We start from the raw sequence: 16,748 nt of genomic DNA, 5'->3' as shown, positions 1-16,748 counted from the left end.
GGAGGCCCCCCACAAGCTGGCCAAAAGTTCCTGGAGGTCCAGCGGGGGTCAGGGAGCGATTTTCCGCCGCGAATCGTTTTCGTACGGAAAATGGCGCCGGCAGGAGATCGACTGCAGGAGGTCGTTCAGCGAGGCGCCGGAACCCTCACTGAACGACCTCCTGCAGTCGATCTCCTGCCGGCGCCATTTTCCGTACGAAAACGATTCGCGGCAGGAAATCGCTCCCTGACCCCCGCTGGACCTCCAGGAACTTTTGGCCAGCTTGTGGGGGGCCTCCTGACCCCCACGAGACTTGCCAAAAGTCCAGCGGGGGTCCGGAAGGACCTCCTGCCGTCCAATCGTGTTCGTCTATGGCCGCCGCCATTTTTCGGCGCCATTTTGGAAAATGGCGCCGGCTGAAGACAACAAGATTCAGGAGCAGGAGCCCGTTCCGGACCGCTGCCGTTCCGGACCGCCGCTGGACCCGCAGGTTATTTAACTCATTTGGGGGGGGGTTCGGGAGGGTGGGGGATTTAATTTAAAGGGTCGGGGGTGGGTTTTAGGGGGTTTTAATGTGCCGGTTTTGCGATTTTTAGATTTTTAGATTTTTCACGATTTTTCACGATATTTTACCCCCCCAAACGGCAACAATATGATTCCCTCCCCCTCCCAGCCGAAATCGATCGTTAAGACGATCGAGGACACGATTCACATCCCTAGAATCTGAACCTGACTTCATGTAAGGCAATACTTTTACTCAGGGAGACATGTCCCATGTTCCAAAAAATCATCAGTCAAGATCAGACGAGATAATTAAAAAAAAAAAATGATAACATTAAAAAAAAATAACTAGTCTCCTTTTTTAATGTTTTTATAACTATTCCAAACCAAAGTTTGAAAGCAATTGGACAAGATAATACAATACTCAAATAATAGAATACGGCACAGTCAAAAGTCAGCAAATCTGAAAATATCTCATCAGTCCACAAAAGAGGGAGGGGGAGTGGGGAAGGGGGAGCAGACTTCCGAAGGGAGGGGAAGGGGGCTGGAAACAATATATATAGGAAAACAACAACTTATTCTCTTCCCAATGAAGTTTGGTTAATCTGATTTAGATACAACCCGGACGTGCCTGAGAAGACGCAGGAGTTTGGAGTAACTCCGGCTCCTCCTCAGTCCGGGATTTCGGTTTTGCCCCTGCTGTCTCTGCAGGGAAGGGAGGGGGCGGGGCTCCGGCGAGGCCACGCTGCAGACACCTGGCCCGAAAGCACGCGGCGGGGGAGAGGGGAGGGGGAGCAGAGTGTGTGACGCGGGGAGCACCTCCTGGCGGACCTCGCCTCGCGCTCATACCCCGCACGGAGCCCCAGGTAAGTGCCGACGCTCTCACGCGCTTTTCCAGCCCCTGTGCGCGCCGCTGCTGAGCCGGTGACAGCAGCAGCGCTAAACTCGTTCATTTTCTGTTTGTTTGTTTTTTTTTATCTGATCGTCCGGTTTTTCAAAGAGCACATAAAAACTTTCAAAAACTTGGAAAGGTGATGGCAAGAAGACCCGCTGATCCCTGGCTATCGGATCCGGGCATTTACGAGCCTGACAGAGTTTTGAATAATTAGTAGCTACTGTGCAATAAATAGTGAAGACAAAGACAATAGATGGGACACAAAGGGAGAGACTTTATTGCTTTGAGCTATTGCCGAGAGAGTTTTTGCTAGTTAAGCTGTGCTGCCTATGCGCAAACAGCGATCTCCAGAAATTAAGTAGTCAAAGGCTAACGTGAAGATTAGAAAACAACCATGATGCGTATGAAGTCAGACATGTTCTTTATAGAAAAGCGATTAATCACCGGATGAAGGATGTGTTATAAAGCAACTGTTAGATTGCTGTCAAATAACCGAAACGAGCTGCTCCTTGCCACAGAAAAAAAAATATTTTTAACATGGAACGTGAGGGAAAGAAAATGTAAAGAGACGGTAATGTCTACAGTGGGATTGTAGGAACAGCAGATCGGGTAGCCGCGATCATTGTCAATTCCCTATGCTGAGAGCCCAGAACCTGCTCCGTCACTTTTCAGTGCAATCGGCAGGGTTGCAAGCCTAGGGAAGGGATGGGTTCTTTGGGAAGCCTTCAAGGCACCAACTGCTGCTGTTACACCTGTGTTGGTCCAAGCTGGATTTTCCCAGTGCTCTCTCTCATTACAAGACCTTTGGGAGAAAGGAGCTCTGTGTTTACAGTCAGAAAAATACAATAATGCTGGCACTATATCATCTCATCTCATCACATTTTCGGAAGGTAGACTTCGTGGTGTTGTATAGATGTTTAGATTTCTTAACAATAGTAAAATGTGGCGGATTGTTTCGAACTAGTATGAACTTGGAAAACTGTTAATATATTGTACATAGTAGTTGATACCTGATTTAATTGTGAGTGTATGCAAAGATTATCTGATAGCATATTACAAATTAATATTTAATACTTTCCACGATGGCTATATACATTGCAAACTGCAAACCTTGTTTTTTTGGGGTTTTTTTTAGAGAATTCGTGGTATTCATGAAATAGTTATTTTATGAAGTAATTCATAAAATGTACATTGTTTTCCTAATTAGTGGCCTGCAGCACAAAAATAAAGGACATTTTATATGCATTTATTTAATTTCTATTTTATTTTTTTTATACGATTTGCAGTTGTGTTCTTTAAGTGCATACAATTTAGATCATGAATAATAAAGCAACTCCGAACTGGAAGTGGTGGCGGAGGTGGGGTGGTGTGTTGTAATGTACATATTTAGGATGTATAGTAAATTTTATATATATATATATATATATAAAATTGTTAATGCCAAAAGGTGGGGAGATAGGATAGACATTTCAATATGTTCAGGGTTTCCATGCACAGGTGGAGGATCTCTTTCAACGGAAAGGAGGCTTCCGAACGAGGGGTCATGGGATGAAGTTGAAAGGGGGTAGACTCGGGAGTAATCTAAGAATATATTTCTTTACAGAGAGGTTAGTGGATGCATGGAACTGCCTTCCTGTGGAGGTGAAAGAGACAAGAATAGTATCTGAATTTCAAGAAAGTATGGGATAAAACACAGGGGTTCTCTAAGGGAGTGGTAGGGGTTGTAAAGCCCAATTAGTTGATGTGGATGGGTAGTCTAGATAGGCTGTATGAGGCAGATTTAAAAAACCCTGCATGCGTAAATCCGGCTGGGGAACGGGGAAAGCCATCAGGGCTCCCCTAGGGCTCAGGGTGCGCAAAGTGCACAAATGTGCACCCCCTTGCATGTGCTGATCCCGGATTTTATTTTATTTCTTTAAATTTATTTTTATTGCAATTTTAATCTTTTACAAAGCATAATTTCTTTGTACAGAAAAAAAAAAGAAAAAATATAACAGAATTACTCCAGTAGTAACATATTTTAACTTTAGTCCCCAAATATTTGGTGAAGGAGAGGGGTATCAGATAAAGGAACCATAATACCAAAGACTGCATCTTCACCAGTAGAAAGTCCTATTACTTAGTAAAATAAAAAGGGGGTAAAGATATAACAGGCTATTAGCGTGCATGTTATAATATTGGGCGTAGATACTAAAATCTGGCCCTATGGTCTTTTCTGCTGTCACATTTCTATGTTTATCTATATCTAATACCTATATATACATCTCTCTCTCTCTCTTTCTCTCTCTCTCTCTCTCTCTCTATATATATATATACAAACACACTGTGTATATGTACCTACACATTCATAAGCCAAAAAGTGGGGTATAAGTGCATAGACAGATACTTATAGATATATATATATATATATATATATATATATATATGCACACACATACACACACCTAGTGTCTTTCATACATCCTTAATTGACTTTCCATAACAAGAACTCTAAGCTGTTTTCTCTGGGGCCAAAGAGTACTGATTTCTCTCTCCTACTTGGCGAGGCTGATTTAAACCTTGTATGCAGCTGTGTACTGAGTGTTTCCTCACTGGAAAGTGATGACTCAGCTTACATGCACTGTCTCAGTCTTTCTTTTCTGTGAATGAGTATCTAGCATGTGACAGGTATTGACTTTAGTGTAAGAGGTCTTACTTGGCCCCCAAATGAACCAGGTTCAGTATTACTTAGGCAGCCTTTACACTTTAACAGGGGATTGACTTTATTGCTTAGAATTGGTAGGACAAAGGTCTTCAGTACATTTTCACTGTACTAGACAAGTCAGTCCAATATCTACAGGGCTCTTCCTAACTGCTTGACTTTCCCAATTTCAAATGAATGAATTGCTGGCATTCTAAATTAGTTTATTCCTTTTTTTATTATTCATGTTTTGACCAAAACTTATTTTGGGAAATGCTTCACTGGAAAAGACGGGTTTTTTGTTTTTTTTTGCTCATGGCTACACATTGGCTTTGTACAGGACTTCAATTGTGCCTTTAATCTTTAATAACATAATTGTGTAGGTAACTTTGAAATTTGAAGTAAACCACAAAGATGGTGCACAGTATTTGGGGGCTTATTTGGGAGAGAGAGTGGAAGGGAATATTCTTATGGGTTTATTGTGTATTGCGGGAAGTAGGGATTTGTGGGATAGAAATGAGGATAGTTTTATTTATTTTATTTATTTATTTTGAAACTTTTAATATACCGACATTCATAGGACATATCATGCCGGTTTACAAAAAACTGAAGCAGGTAGAAAATACAAAAAACAGGGAGGGGATAGGGGGAGCAGGTAAGAAAGGTTTTTGCTCTAATACTTTAGAGATGGGGACAGAATATTTATTGATTTTATTCCGTTGATTATTATATATTACAGATTTGTTTGTAATTGATATTGTTATTATTATATTAGCTGCTCTGAGTCTATTTTGAGAAGGACAGGAAACAAGTGCATGAAGGGCGCAGAGGGTAGTGGTTGTTGGTGACTCGCTTCTGAAGAGCATGGAAGCATCCAGCTGCTGATTAGACATTTTGTCCCAGGATGGGTGCTGTATGCCAGGTGCAAAAATCCAAAGACATTATGGATAGATTGTCGAGGATCCTCAAGCCTACTGACCACTATCCAATGCAGCTCATTCTTGTTGGCACAGATGATACTATGAGGTACCATGCAGCTCATATCAAAAGTGACTTCATGGCTCTGGGAGAGAGGGTACAGCAGATAGATGCACAGGTGATATTCTCCTCAATTCTCCCAGTTGAGGATAAAGGCCTAGGCAGGGAAGTTTGCATTCTGGAAATAAATGAATGGCTGAGTAGATGGTGTCAACGTGAGCATTTTGGCTTCCTGGATCATGGGATGATATTTCAAGAATTGCTGAGAAGAGATGGGATCCACTTATCGAAGAAGGGGAGCAGCGTCTTTCAACACAGAATGGCAAACCTACTGAGGAAGACTTAAACTAGAATCATTGTGGATGGATGAACAAAATCCTAAGGTAAGTAAAACATTAAATACTCATATAGAAATAAAAGGCAGTATTTGAAAAGCTATGTACATGCTCAGAGTATGGGAAATAAAGTCCCAGATTTAGAGGCAGTCATAGAAGCTGATTTACATATAGTAGCTGTCATGGAGACCTGGTACATGGAAAACAATGACTGGGATATAGTTATACCTGGGTACAATCTATTCAGGAAGGATCAGATAGGAAGAAAAGGAGGAGGCATGGCATCCTATATAAAGAACAGTATTAGAGCAACAGTATTGCTGGGCTTATGAGGTAAGGAAGAGGCGCTGTGTGCTGATGCTAGGGATTTTAATCTTACAGAAATTGATTGGGACATCCCAACTACAGTATCTTCTAGAAGCAGGGAGATTCTGGATTCTCTGCAAGGAGAACTGTTTGGTCAACTGGTAACAGAACCCACATGGGAGGGATGATACTGGACCTGGTCTTTACCAACAGAGACAGCATTTCTGATGTTGTAGTGGATGATCATCTAGTATGGTTCAGTATTAGGACACAAGAGATGAAGGTTCATTCTAAGGCGAGGATCCTAGACTTTTTCAAAATTGGGGAGTACGTCTAGAAGCCATTAGCGGAATGGGAAAATCTAGGGGAAATGGAAGGGAGGGCAAAAGGTATAAGAAGATATCATAAGGGCAACTAATCTTTTTGTTAGAAATGTAAATGGCGCCGGCCATTTACATTTCTACATTGCTCCTACCATGTGACAGAGGCCGGCCAATGGCACCGATAGCCCCTGTCACATAGTAAGGGCAAAGGGCCACCGGCACCATTTTGTTTACTGGCAGCTGACGGCCCGAGAGCGGGAGATCACGCCCAGGACCCCTGCTGGACCACCAGGGACTTTAGGCAAGTTTTGGGTCAGGAGGGTGGGGGATTGTCATTAATTAAATCTTAAGGGTTGGGGTGTTTGTTTTTTTTTCTGTTTGGGACAGCCGAAAACAAAATCGGCCCAAACCACGGGAAACAAAATTTACCGCGGCGGGCTGATAACAAAGGCCAAACTGAAAGGTTCGGCTGAATCATATCTCTATAAAACATAAATAAATTGTGTGCCTTGATATGGATCATAGAGTGACTGACTGGGTTAGAAACTGGCTGAGTGGGAGGTGACAAAGAGTGGGGTAAATGGAGGTTTCTCTGAGGAGAGGGTTGTTACTAGCGGTGTGCCTCAGGGATCTGATCTTGGATTGGTTCATTTCAACATTTTTGTAAGTGACATAATGGAAAGGTGGTTGGGAAAGATTTGTCTTTTTGCCAATGGTACCAAAATCTATAACAGGGTGGACAGCCAGGAAGGAGTAGAAAAGATGAGGAGGGATCTAGCAAAGCTCAAGGAATGTTCTAAGGTCTGGCAGCTGAGATTTAATGCTAAAAAATGCAGAGTAATGCATTTAGGATGCAAAAACCCAAGAGAAAGGTACAGTGTTGGAGGTGAAATTCTTCTAAGCACAAAGGAAGAGTGGGATCTGGTGGTAATTGTATCTGATGATCTTAACGTGGCCAAACAGGTGGATAAAACAATGTTAAAGCCAGAAAGATGCTTAGCTGCATAGGGAGAGGAATGGTCAGCAAAAAAAGGAGGTGATATTGCCCTTGGTGAGACCTCATTTGGAATACTGTGTTCAATTCTGGAGACCCCCACCTTCAAAAGGATATAAACAGGATGGAGTCGGTCCAGAGGGTGGTTACTAAAATGATCAGTGATCTTCATTCTAAAGCATATAGGGATAGGCTTAAACATCTAAACATGAATTCCCTAGACAAAAGGCGAGATAGGGGAGATATGATAGAGATATTCAAAGGTTTTCATGCACAGGAGGTAAGCCTTTTACAATGGAAATGAGGCTCTCTAGAATGTGGGGTCCTGAGATGAGGTTGAAAGGGGGTAGACTCAGAAGTAATCTTAGGAAATATTTCTTTACGGAGAGGGGAGTGGATGTGTGGAACAGCCTCCCAGTGGAAATGGTGGAGACAAAAATAGTAACTGAATTCAAGTAAGCATGGGATAAATACAGGGGCTCTCTAAGGAAGTGATGAGAATTATAATGCTAAATTAATTGGAAGCATGGGCAGACGGGGTGGGCCATACATTTTTTTTCCCCCTGCTGTCATGTTTCTATGTTTCTATTACATTTGAATGGTAGTAGATGAATTGGTCCTAGAGAAAAGTGAAGTCTTTGTTGGTCCTGGACCAACAAAAAAGTCAACTCCTTCAGGTGTAGTTGACTTGTAAATAGCTATGATGATTCTAGGATGAAATGACATCCGTCTTCAACAATGTACAGAAAGTTGAGGAGATTTTGAAAGATAAAGCTATCATTGTTACTCTGGTAATCATTATGAACTTTTCTTATTCTGTTTTCGCTTAACACATTGCAATAATTCAGAGACTATGACTGTTACTTGTGCTAGTTGGCAATACACACACTGTGTATAAAAGCAGACATAATTGATAACTATTCATTTGTTCCTTTTTATATGTGCTGGTTTTGAATGAATTTTATCAGCTCATAATTTCTTAATGCAACTCAGTAGGTGAATGATTGAGGTGAAAGTAGAGCACATGAATTTAAGGCTGTACAATGCTTTGGTGATTTATTTATTGATCACATTTATAAACTACCTTTCTGTGAATGCACAAGGCAGAATACAACCAATAATGCAAACACAAAATAAATCATAAAACAGTTCAAAATATAAAGCCAAGCAATAGAAAATACAGAATGACCAAACAGCATTCTAGAAAACCCAGACATCAGTTAAATAAATAGAACTAAGGATTACAGAATACAAAAACACTAGAAATAAATATGAGAACTAAAAATCCTGAAAAGATATAGTCAACGAATTGCCAAAAGCATCTTTTAAAAAGCCTGGTTTTAATTAAAAGTCTAAATGCCAAATAGTTTTTTTCCAGCCTAGTTTCTTTCGGAAGGGAGTTCTAGAGGATGGGAGCTCCACATGAGCAAGATTCAAAGAAAAGCTTCTTGAGCAGATCTCAGGGATCTAGCAGGAGCTGCTGAATTAGCAAGCTATTCTTTGCAGTCTCGTGCAGACCCCAGAGCATGGCTGTTACTGTCCTTGTTTTCTGTGCATATCTTCATGCAGTCAACAGAGTGTGTGACTCAACTGTGGAGGAAGCAATTCCTCCAGTGAGCGGCGGCCTTGGGGGCCACATTTTTTCTCAAGTTTCCCTTATGTATTGTTACCTATCAGAACAAGTTTATATTTTGTGACCCTTTGCACTTGGAAACTTTACTCGTTGATAAGAATGCTGTGATTACATTTTGCCCTGATACTTGTGGTTTTGGGGCACTGTGGCATAGATGGGATCTGGTGGCTTGCTCTAATTTAGGAGATTTTTAAAAGCCCGTTGTGCAACACAATGGGGAGATACATGCACAAGTCAGGCCAGCACGCCAAGCGGATTTTAAAAGCTGCCTAAATACTGCGTTCTTGCTGCTAGGTGCACAAATGAAAAGTTCCAAAAAAGGGGAGAGGAATGGGGATGGTTTAGGTGGGGCATGGGCGTTCCTGGATTTCACAGTGAAATTAGCGCGTAAATACTTAGGTGCACAGGCACGTGCTGGGGTCCCCTGCTGCGTAACTTTACTTCTTCTATGGATGATGTCTAGGTAGATCAGTGGGACTTTAAAGATCAGGGCTAACAACAGAGAAGATAGGCTATTAAACTGGGGGGGGGGGTTTGAAAGTCCTATCCTTTACCTGGGCAAACTGGGAATAAACTAGGAAAAATGGTAATGGCATCATAAGGACATAAGATATGCCATACTGGGTCAGACTAAGGGACCATCAAGCCAAATATCCTGTGTCCAACAATGGCCAGCCATGTCACAAGTACCTGGTAAGTACCCAAACATGAAATTAATAAATCCCAAGCTACTAATCTTTATTGATTAATAGCATTTTATGGACTTCTGCTCTAGGAACTTATCCAAACCTTTTTTAAACCCAGCTACACTAACTGCCATAAACACATCTTCTGGCAATGAATTCCAGGACTTAATTATGCGTAGAGTGAAAAATAATTAGCTCTGATTTGTTTTAAATGAGCTACTTGCTAACTTCATGGAGTGCCCCCTGTTCTTTGTATTATCTGAAAGAGTAAAAAAACTATTCACATTTATGCGTTCTAGTCCTTTCATGATTTTGTAGAACTCTATCATATCTCCCCCTCAGTCATCTCTTCTCCAAGCTGAACAGCCCTAATCTCTTTAGTCTTTCCTCATAGGGCAGCCGTTCCATCTCCTTTATCATTTTGGTCACCCTTCTCTGTATTTCAGTGCAACTATATCTTTTTTCAGATGCGGAGACCAGAACTGTACACAGTATTCAAGGTGAGGTCTCACCATGGAGCGATACAGAGGCATTATGACATCCACCATTTTATTCGCCATTCTCTTCCTAATAATTCCTAACATTCTGTTTGCTTTTTTGACCACCTTAGCACACTGAGCCAATAATTTCATATGTTATCCACTATGGTGCCTAAATCTCTTTCCTATGTGGTAACTACTAATGTGGAACCTAATATTGTGTAACCACAGCGATGGCTATTTTTCCCTGTATGCATCACCTTGCATTTGTCCACATTAAATTTTATCTGCCATTTGAACACCCAATCTTCCAGTCCCACAAGGTCCTCCTAAATTTTATCACAATCCACTTGAGATTTAACTTCTCTGCATAATTTTGTGTCACCTGCAAATTTAAGCACCTCACTTGTCGTGCCTCTTTCCAGATCATTTATAAATATATTAAAAAGCACTGGTCCTAGTACAGATCCCCAAGGCACTCCTCTGCTTACCTTTTTCCACTGTGAAAACAGACCATTTAATCCTACTCTCTGTTTCCTGTCTTTTAATCATCGGCACATGTCTACTAAAATCCAACTACTTACTTGATAGATGCAGCATTTGCATACATAGGCGAGCGTCCACTTAAAATTGTGCACACTTGCGCGTGGTCATCCTATTTTATTACATACGCACATATAAGTGTGTATATTTTAAAATGGCTGTGTCCCTGGGCGTGGGCTGACGAGTGCGCACACATTTGCACCCATGCACCAGTTTAATAGTTATTGACCCAGTCTTTAGTATTTTCTCTTTTTGTTTCCTTCTTCTTCTCCCCCTCCTTTTTTTCTTTTCCTTTTCTGATGTGGACTTGTTTTGACACTTGAATTGAATGTTTCTTTTTTTTTTTTTGTTTGTTTTCTGCTTGATGATTATATATCATTATTGCTTGGTGTTAATGTATTTGTTATTAATGATTTAAATGCCAATAAATCATACATTATAAACAATAAAACAAAGCACCATTTTCTGTAGTGCCAGTCAAGTTGCTGATTTTATTTGAAATCCTTTAAAGTGCATGGAAATTTGATTTTTTTTGTTAAAAATTCAATTTTATTTATTGCTTTTATAAACTGTCAATCTGTGGGGACAATTATAACGGTGTACAAAATTATAACAATAAACATTACAGTTGCAATATAAAAATGATAAAAAGGATAGAAGAATAAATAAAAACAAATAAAAGGGGGTATCATTTTTCCATTTTAGTCAGGGACCAAATGTTCCCAGTGGGATTTAGAGGCAGAACATTAAGCCTTTCATATTAATAGAAGAGGTGATTTTCAAAAGGATTTACACCTGTAAAACTGGATTTTACAGACATATGTTGTCTTTTGAAAATTGCTATGATATATACTGGGGTAGATTTTTAAAAAAAGCGCGTTCACGTACTTTTGTTGGCGCACCAGGTGCAAAAAAAGTACGCTGGATTTTATAAGATACGCGCGGCTGACGTGCACGGAGCAGGAGAGGGACCTTGGGGTGATAGTGTCTAATGATATGAAGTCTGCGAAACAATGCGACAAGGCGATAGCAAAAGCCAGAAGAATGCTGGGCTGCATAGAGAGAGGAATATCGAGTAAGAAAAGGGAAGTGATTATTCCCTTGTACAGGTCCTTGGTGAGGCCTCACCTGGAGTACTGTGTTCAGTTCTGGAGACCGTATCTACAAAAAGACAAAGACAAGATGGAAGCGGTACAGAGAAGGGCGACCAGGAAGGTGGAGGATCTTCATCGCATGACGTACGAGGAGAGATTGAAGAATCTAAATATGTACACCCTGGAGGAAAGGAGGAGCAGAGGTGATATGATACAGACTTTCAGATACTTGAAAGGTTTTAATGATCCAAAGGCAACAACAAACCTTTACCATAAGAAAAAAATCAGCAGAACCAGGGGTCACGATTTGAAGCTCCAGGGAGGAAGATTCAGAACCAATGTCAGGAAGTATTTCTTCACGGAGAGGGTGGTGGATGCCTGGAATGCCCTTCCGGAGGAAGTGGTGAAGACCAGAACTGTGAAGGACTTCAAAGGGGCGTGGGATAAACACTGTGGATCCATAAAGTCAAGAGGGCCGCCAATGAAGAGTGGGTGACTCGCCAGAATGATGGCTACTGCCTGGAGACAATACCCTTATTCAATAAACATACACATGGTTACTGTGACTCCAACATCACTCTAAGCTTCAACAGCAAGAGGAAATGTGGAAAAAAGGATTTGCACTCACAAAGACGGGAGTAGCTGGCTTGTTACGGCGGTTACTACCCCAAACCAAATATCCAAATTACTACCTCCACCTTCCTCTATTCCTGATGCCTTTCAACTAGCTTGATCACTCCATTCTTATACTTCACTTTCAATGCATATCCAGCATAGTTCTCTGCTTCAACAGCAGGGGAAAGAAAAACTGTTACTTCACACATCCAGCAGAGCTCTCTGCTTAAACGGCAGGGGAGAAGAAAAAAGGGTTCGCACTCACAAAGCGGGGAGTAGCTGGCTTGTTACGGCGGTTACTAGCCCAAACCAAATGTACCTGATACTTCACTCTCGACGCATATCCAGCATGGCTCTCTGCTTCAACGGCATGGGAGAAAGACTGATACATCACAAATTTCCAGCATAGCTCTCTGCTTCAACGGCAGGGGAAAAGAAAAACTGATACTTCACGCATATCCAGCATAACTTCAACGGCAGGGGAGAAGAAAAAAGGATTCACACTCACAAAGCGGGGAGTAGCTGGCTTGTTACGGCGGTTACTACCCCAAACCAAATGTGCCTGATACTTCACTTTCGATGCATATCCAGCATAGCTCTCTGCTTCAACGGCAGGGGAGAAGAAAAAAACTGATACCTCACGCATATCCAGCATAGCTCCCTGCTTCAACGGCAGGGGAGAAGATAAACAACCAATAAGGGCTGTATAACATAATCTGGGTAAAAACAAATAAGCATGGGTGTAGCTTGCTTATTGCGGCGGTTACTACCCCTACTACCTCTAACTAATCAAGCTAGATATTTCACTTGGATGCAGCTCCATCACCGCTCTCTACATTAATGGCGGGGGTGGAAGGGAATTAGAACCAAGAGCTAAGAGAAACAGATAAGTATGGGAGAAGAAATGAGGGAAGCTTGCTGGGCAGACTGGATGGGCCATTTGGTCTTCTTCTGCCGTCATTTCTATGTTTCTATGTTTCTATGTTAATCCTGGATCGGCACGCACAAGGCTGCCGATTTTGGGCAGCTGGCGCGCGCTGAGCCGTGCAGCCTGCCTCCATTCCCTCTGAGGCCGCTCCGAAATCGGAGCGGCCTCGGAGGGAACTTTATTTCGCCCTCCCCTCACCTTCCCCTCCCTTCCCCTACCTAACCCCCCCCTGGCCCTATCTAAACCCCCCCCACCTTTATCCATGGATTTATGCCTCCCGGAGGGAGACGTAAATCCACGCGCGCCAGCGGGCTGCTGGTGCGCCGAGACCCGACCCGGGGGCAGTTCCGGAGGGCACGGCCACACCCCCGGAACGCCCCGGGCCGAAACCACGCCCCCGAAACGCAGCATCCCGCCCCCGAAACGCCGGGTTGTTCGGCCCCGCCCCGACACACCCCCTTCAGAAAACACCGGGACCTACGCGCATCTCGGGGTTTTCGGAAGGGGGCGTGTCAGGGGCAGGGCCAAACGACGCAGCGTTTTGGGGGCGGGGTGCGGCATTTCGGGGGCGGGCCCGGGGGGCGTGGTTTCAGCCCGGGGCATTCCGGGGGCATGGCCGTGCCCTCCGGAACCGCCCCCGGGTCGGGTCTCGGCGCGCCAGCAGCCCGCTGGCGCGCGTGGATTTACATCTCCCTCCGGGAGGCATAAATCCATGGATAAAGGTGGGGGGGGGTTTAGATAGGGCCGGGGGGGGGGGGTGGGTTAGGTAGGGGAAGGGAGGGGAAGGTAAGGGGAGGGCGAAAGAAAGTTCCCTCCAAGGCCGCTCCGATTTCGGAGTGGCCTCGGAGGCAGGCTGCGCGGCTCGGCGCGCGCCGGCTGCCCAAAATCGGCAGCCTTGCGCGCGCCGATCCAGGATTTTATAAGATACGCGCGGCTACGCGCATATCTTATAAAATCCAGCGTACTTTTGTTGGCGCCTGGTGCTCCAACAAAAGTACGCGAACGCGCTTTTTTTAAAAATCTACCCCACAATTCCTTTGAAAATTACTTCCAATGCCATATAGTAAATGATCACAAAATTGGAACCACAAATATATGTGTACTGGGGTAACATAATCACATCAGAATTAAAGCCACAGTACTAAAAGTTACAATAACGCATATATAATGAGACCCTCATAATGTTGAGCCTTTCATACTCACTGCAATTCCATTTTATCAAACATTTAAGAATGCTAAGCGTTGTTACTGCTCATTGTATATAGTCACTAGGTATTTTTCCTTTCTTTTTATGTGCACATTACTCATGAATTCCAAACATTTAACAAAAAAATATTATTTTGAAAAAGAAGGCACTTAGCTTTAAATATATTCTAGAGAATGGAAAATCTTTCCCAAGCTTAAAAGTCCAGGCTTTTTCCCTTGTTAATACTTTACATTGGCTGCATATTCAAGGCCTGATATGTTGCATGTTTCGATTCTTCCTCAGGGGCATAGGGAATATCACTTCAATATCATATGAGAAAAACATGATTATCCATTTGTCATATATTTTAAGAATGTTAGCAGCATTCCACATACATTAGTTGTCCAAACGTAGCTGCATATAACGCTTCTAAATACTGCCCATCTCTTAAACCTTCTGTGACTTAATAATGTATCAAATGTGTTGTCAACTTTCTTATTATTTAAATAGTAATGGACCAATTATAAAATTCAAAGTCACTGATTCACCAATCATTGTAAATGAACAGATTACCAAATTAGCCTGACATATATTACATTCTACACCAGATTGTACCAATCAATGGTTTCATTGAATCCTTTGGGTGAAACAGTATCCAATTGAAAGATCCACTTCTGCTCTTTGTAATTCAAAAGCAAAGGTAAATCACCTCCTCAGCTGGATATTAAAATCAGCTCAATGACTAACCTGAGCAAAACGTCAAATTAGAGTTGAAGAGCGAGACAATGTCTAACAGTAGGAGCTTCTTCCTTTTTAATTGTGTACAGTCTTGAATCACTATACTTCCACCTTTATTGGGGGGTTTAATCATGATCTGCATATTAGGCATTAATTCTTTGAGTGCCACTCTATGGTAAGATTTCAAATTGAAAAAGTCTTCACAGATATTTTATCAATCTCATCAATATCTTTCAAAACTAGGTCTCAAAATGTCTAGATCAATGCATCTAAGGGAACCGGTGGCATCCATCTAGATTCCTATAGTTCTTGTGGTTCAGATTGCATTGGAAAAATTACTTTAATTGTAGAATCCTGATAAATCTGTAAATGGCAACCCTGCTTTGAAATGGATTATGTTGGAATGAAAGATAAACCCAAGTTTAACACTTCTTCTTGTGAGGATGTAAAGGGAACAGACAATAGATTTGTTACTGTAGATATTTACGAGTATGCGAACGTGTTTGAGGGCTCTCCCACATCGTATATGCCTGTCTGATTGGGTCCCTTTGATCTTTCTGATGGGACTTTTGCCAGGGCCACCGCACTCTGCGGCCTTTCCCTAAAAAAGTCCAGAACAGAAGAGATATGACGGGCAAACAGATCTACTTCAACCTGAGTCATCTGACTCATCTGAATCATTTGATAATCCATCCTCAGTATCATCGAAAGTAACCCTCTTACTCGGTAGGGTTCTTTCAATTTTTTCAACAATCAATATTCATTGGTAGTAGAATAGTCATCCTCATCCGTCTTCAAATTTATGATTTTCTGTTGTTTTAAAGGAGCCTTGAATCTATCTAATGACTCATGATATTGATTTAATTTTATCTCAAACACTTCAACATATAAAATAGTCTTTATTTGCTTGGACAGATCCTCAATTTGTATCAACATCTTATTTTCACATTTTTTGGTATAATCCACTATCAATAAAATCAAGCTGGTAGAACATTTATTAAGGATAGCAATCCATTTTTGTGTGATTGATCCTTTAAATAACGGTGACTTAACAATTCTTAACCCATGCGTTATTGTAACTTTTAGTACTGTAGCTTTAAATTTGATGTGATTATATAGTAAATGATTGCAGATAATGACCAAACTAGTCCATCCAGTCTGCCCAGTTGAAATTCGACCTCTTTGGTTAGATGCACATATAAATTCCCATATGCATTGCAATCCAACACCAGCTTTCCCCTCCCTTAGGTCTTTTACCTGATTTCTCAACCCTTTTCCTAACACTGTCCCCACTCCCTAAAATAATTCAACCGCTCCATGTTCATTGAAGTTTGGGTTTTAAACTTGTTTTGCTTCATGCAATGCTTCCCAGCCTTCTTGGAAGTCCAATGCTGATGTACCACTGCTATTTAGTGTAGTAACCACTGCCCTGTGCAGGTTTCCTCAATGCTTTCTTACAGGCCTGATGCAATTATACCACTGCTGGTTAGGGCTGTAACTGTGACTTTGTGCAGTTACCCCAGTGCTCAGTTACCATCTTCTTGTCACTAGGGCTCCTCCGAGTTTATTCTATTTATTTTTAATTACATTACTGTTTTTCCTTTCATCATCTCCTTCAAGAGGGCATTTAAGACATTCACCATCCTTTTTGTGAAGAAATATTTCCTGGCATTTTTCCTCAGTCTCCCCTCCCCCCATGCTTGATATCATGGCCCTCATATTACACATTCTCAGCCTCAGCCAGTAGACCAAGAAGGGACTGTCCTTGACTTTGCATTTGCTCTTCACAAAAAAGAGACTGATAAGTGCCACATAAGAGATATTTGCAGGTCCTATATTTGTATTTCATCTAAAT

The 16,748-nt window shown here is 42.0% G+C and overlaps 1 protein-coding gene across 3 annotated transcripts in view; it reads left to right on the top strand.

The window, feature by feature from the left end:
• The first annotated feature begins 1,241 nt into the window (after nucleotides 1–1,241).
• SLC16A12 (solute carrier family 16 member 12) overlaps nucleotides 1,242–16,748 on the top strand; it is a 145,582-nt gene continuing 130,075 nt past the window's right edge. For 2 of the 3 annotated variants that reach the window (XM_029609839.1, XM_029609835.1), the window contains exon 1: nucleotides 1,242–1,346. The gene's annotated coding sequence lies outside the window, so the exon portion shown is untranslated. The remainder of the gene's footprint in view (nucleotides 1,347–16,748) is intronic. The other variant, XM_029609837.1, reaches the window with a different exon arrangement.

Source organism: Rhinatrema bivittatum, chromosome 7, assembly GCF_901001135.1.
Source record: "Rhinatrema bivittatum chromosome 7, aRhiBiv1.1, whole genome shotgun sequence".
NCBI classification, from domain to species: Eukaryota; Metazoa; Chordata; class Amphibia; order Gymnophiona; family Rhinatrematidae; genus Rhinatrema; species Rhinatrema bivittatum.
Note: the sequence above shows the minus strand (reverse complement) of the source record. Positions and strands in the feature narration are given on the sequence as shown.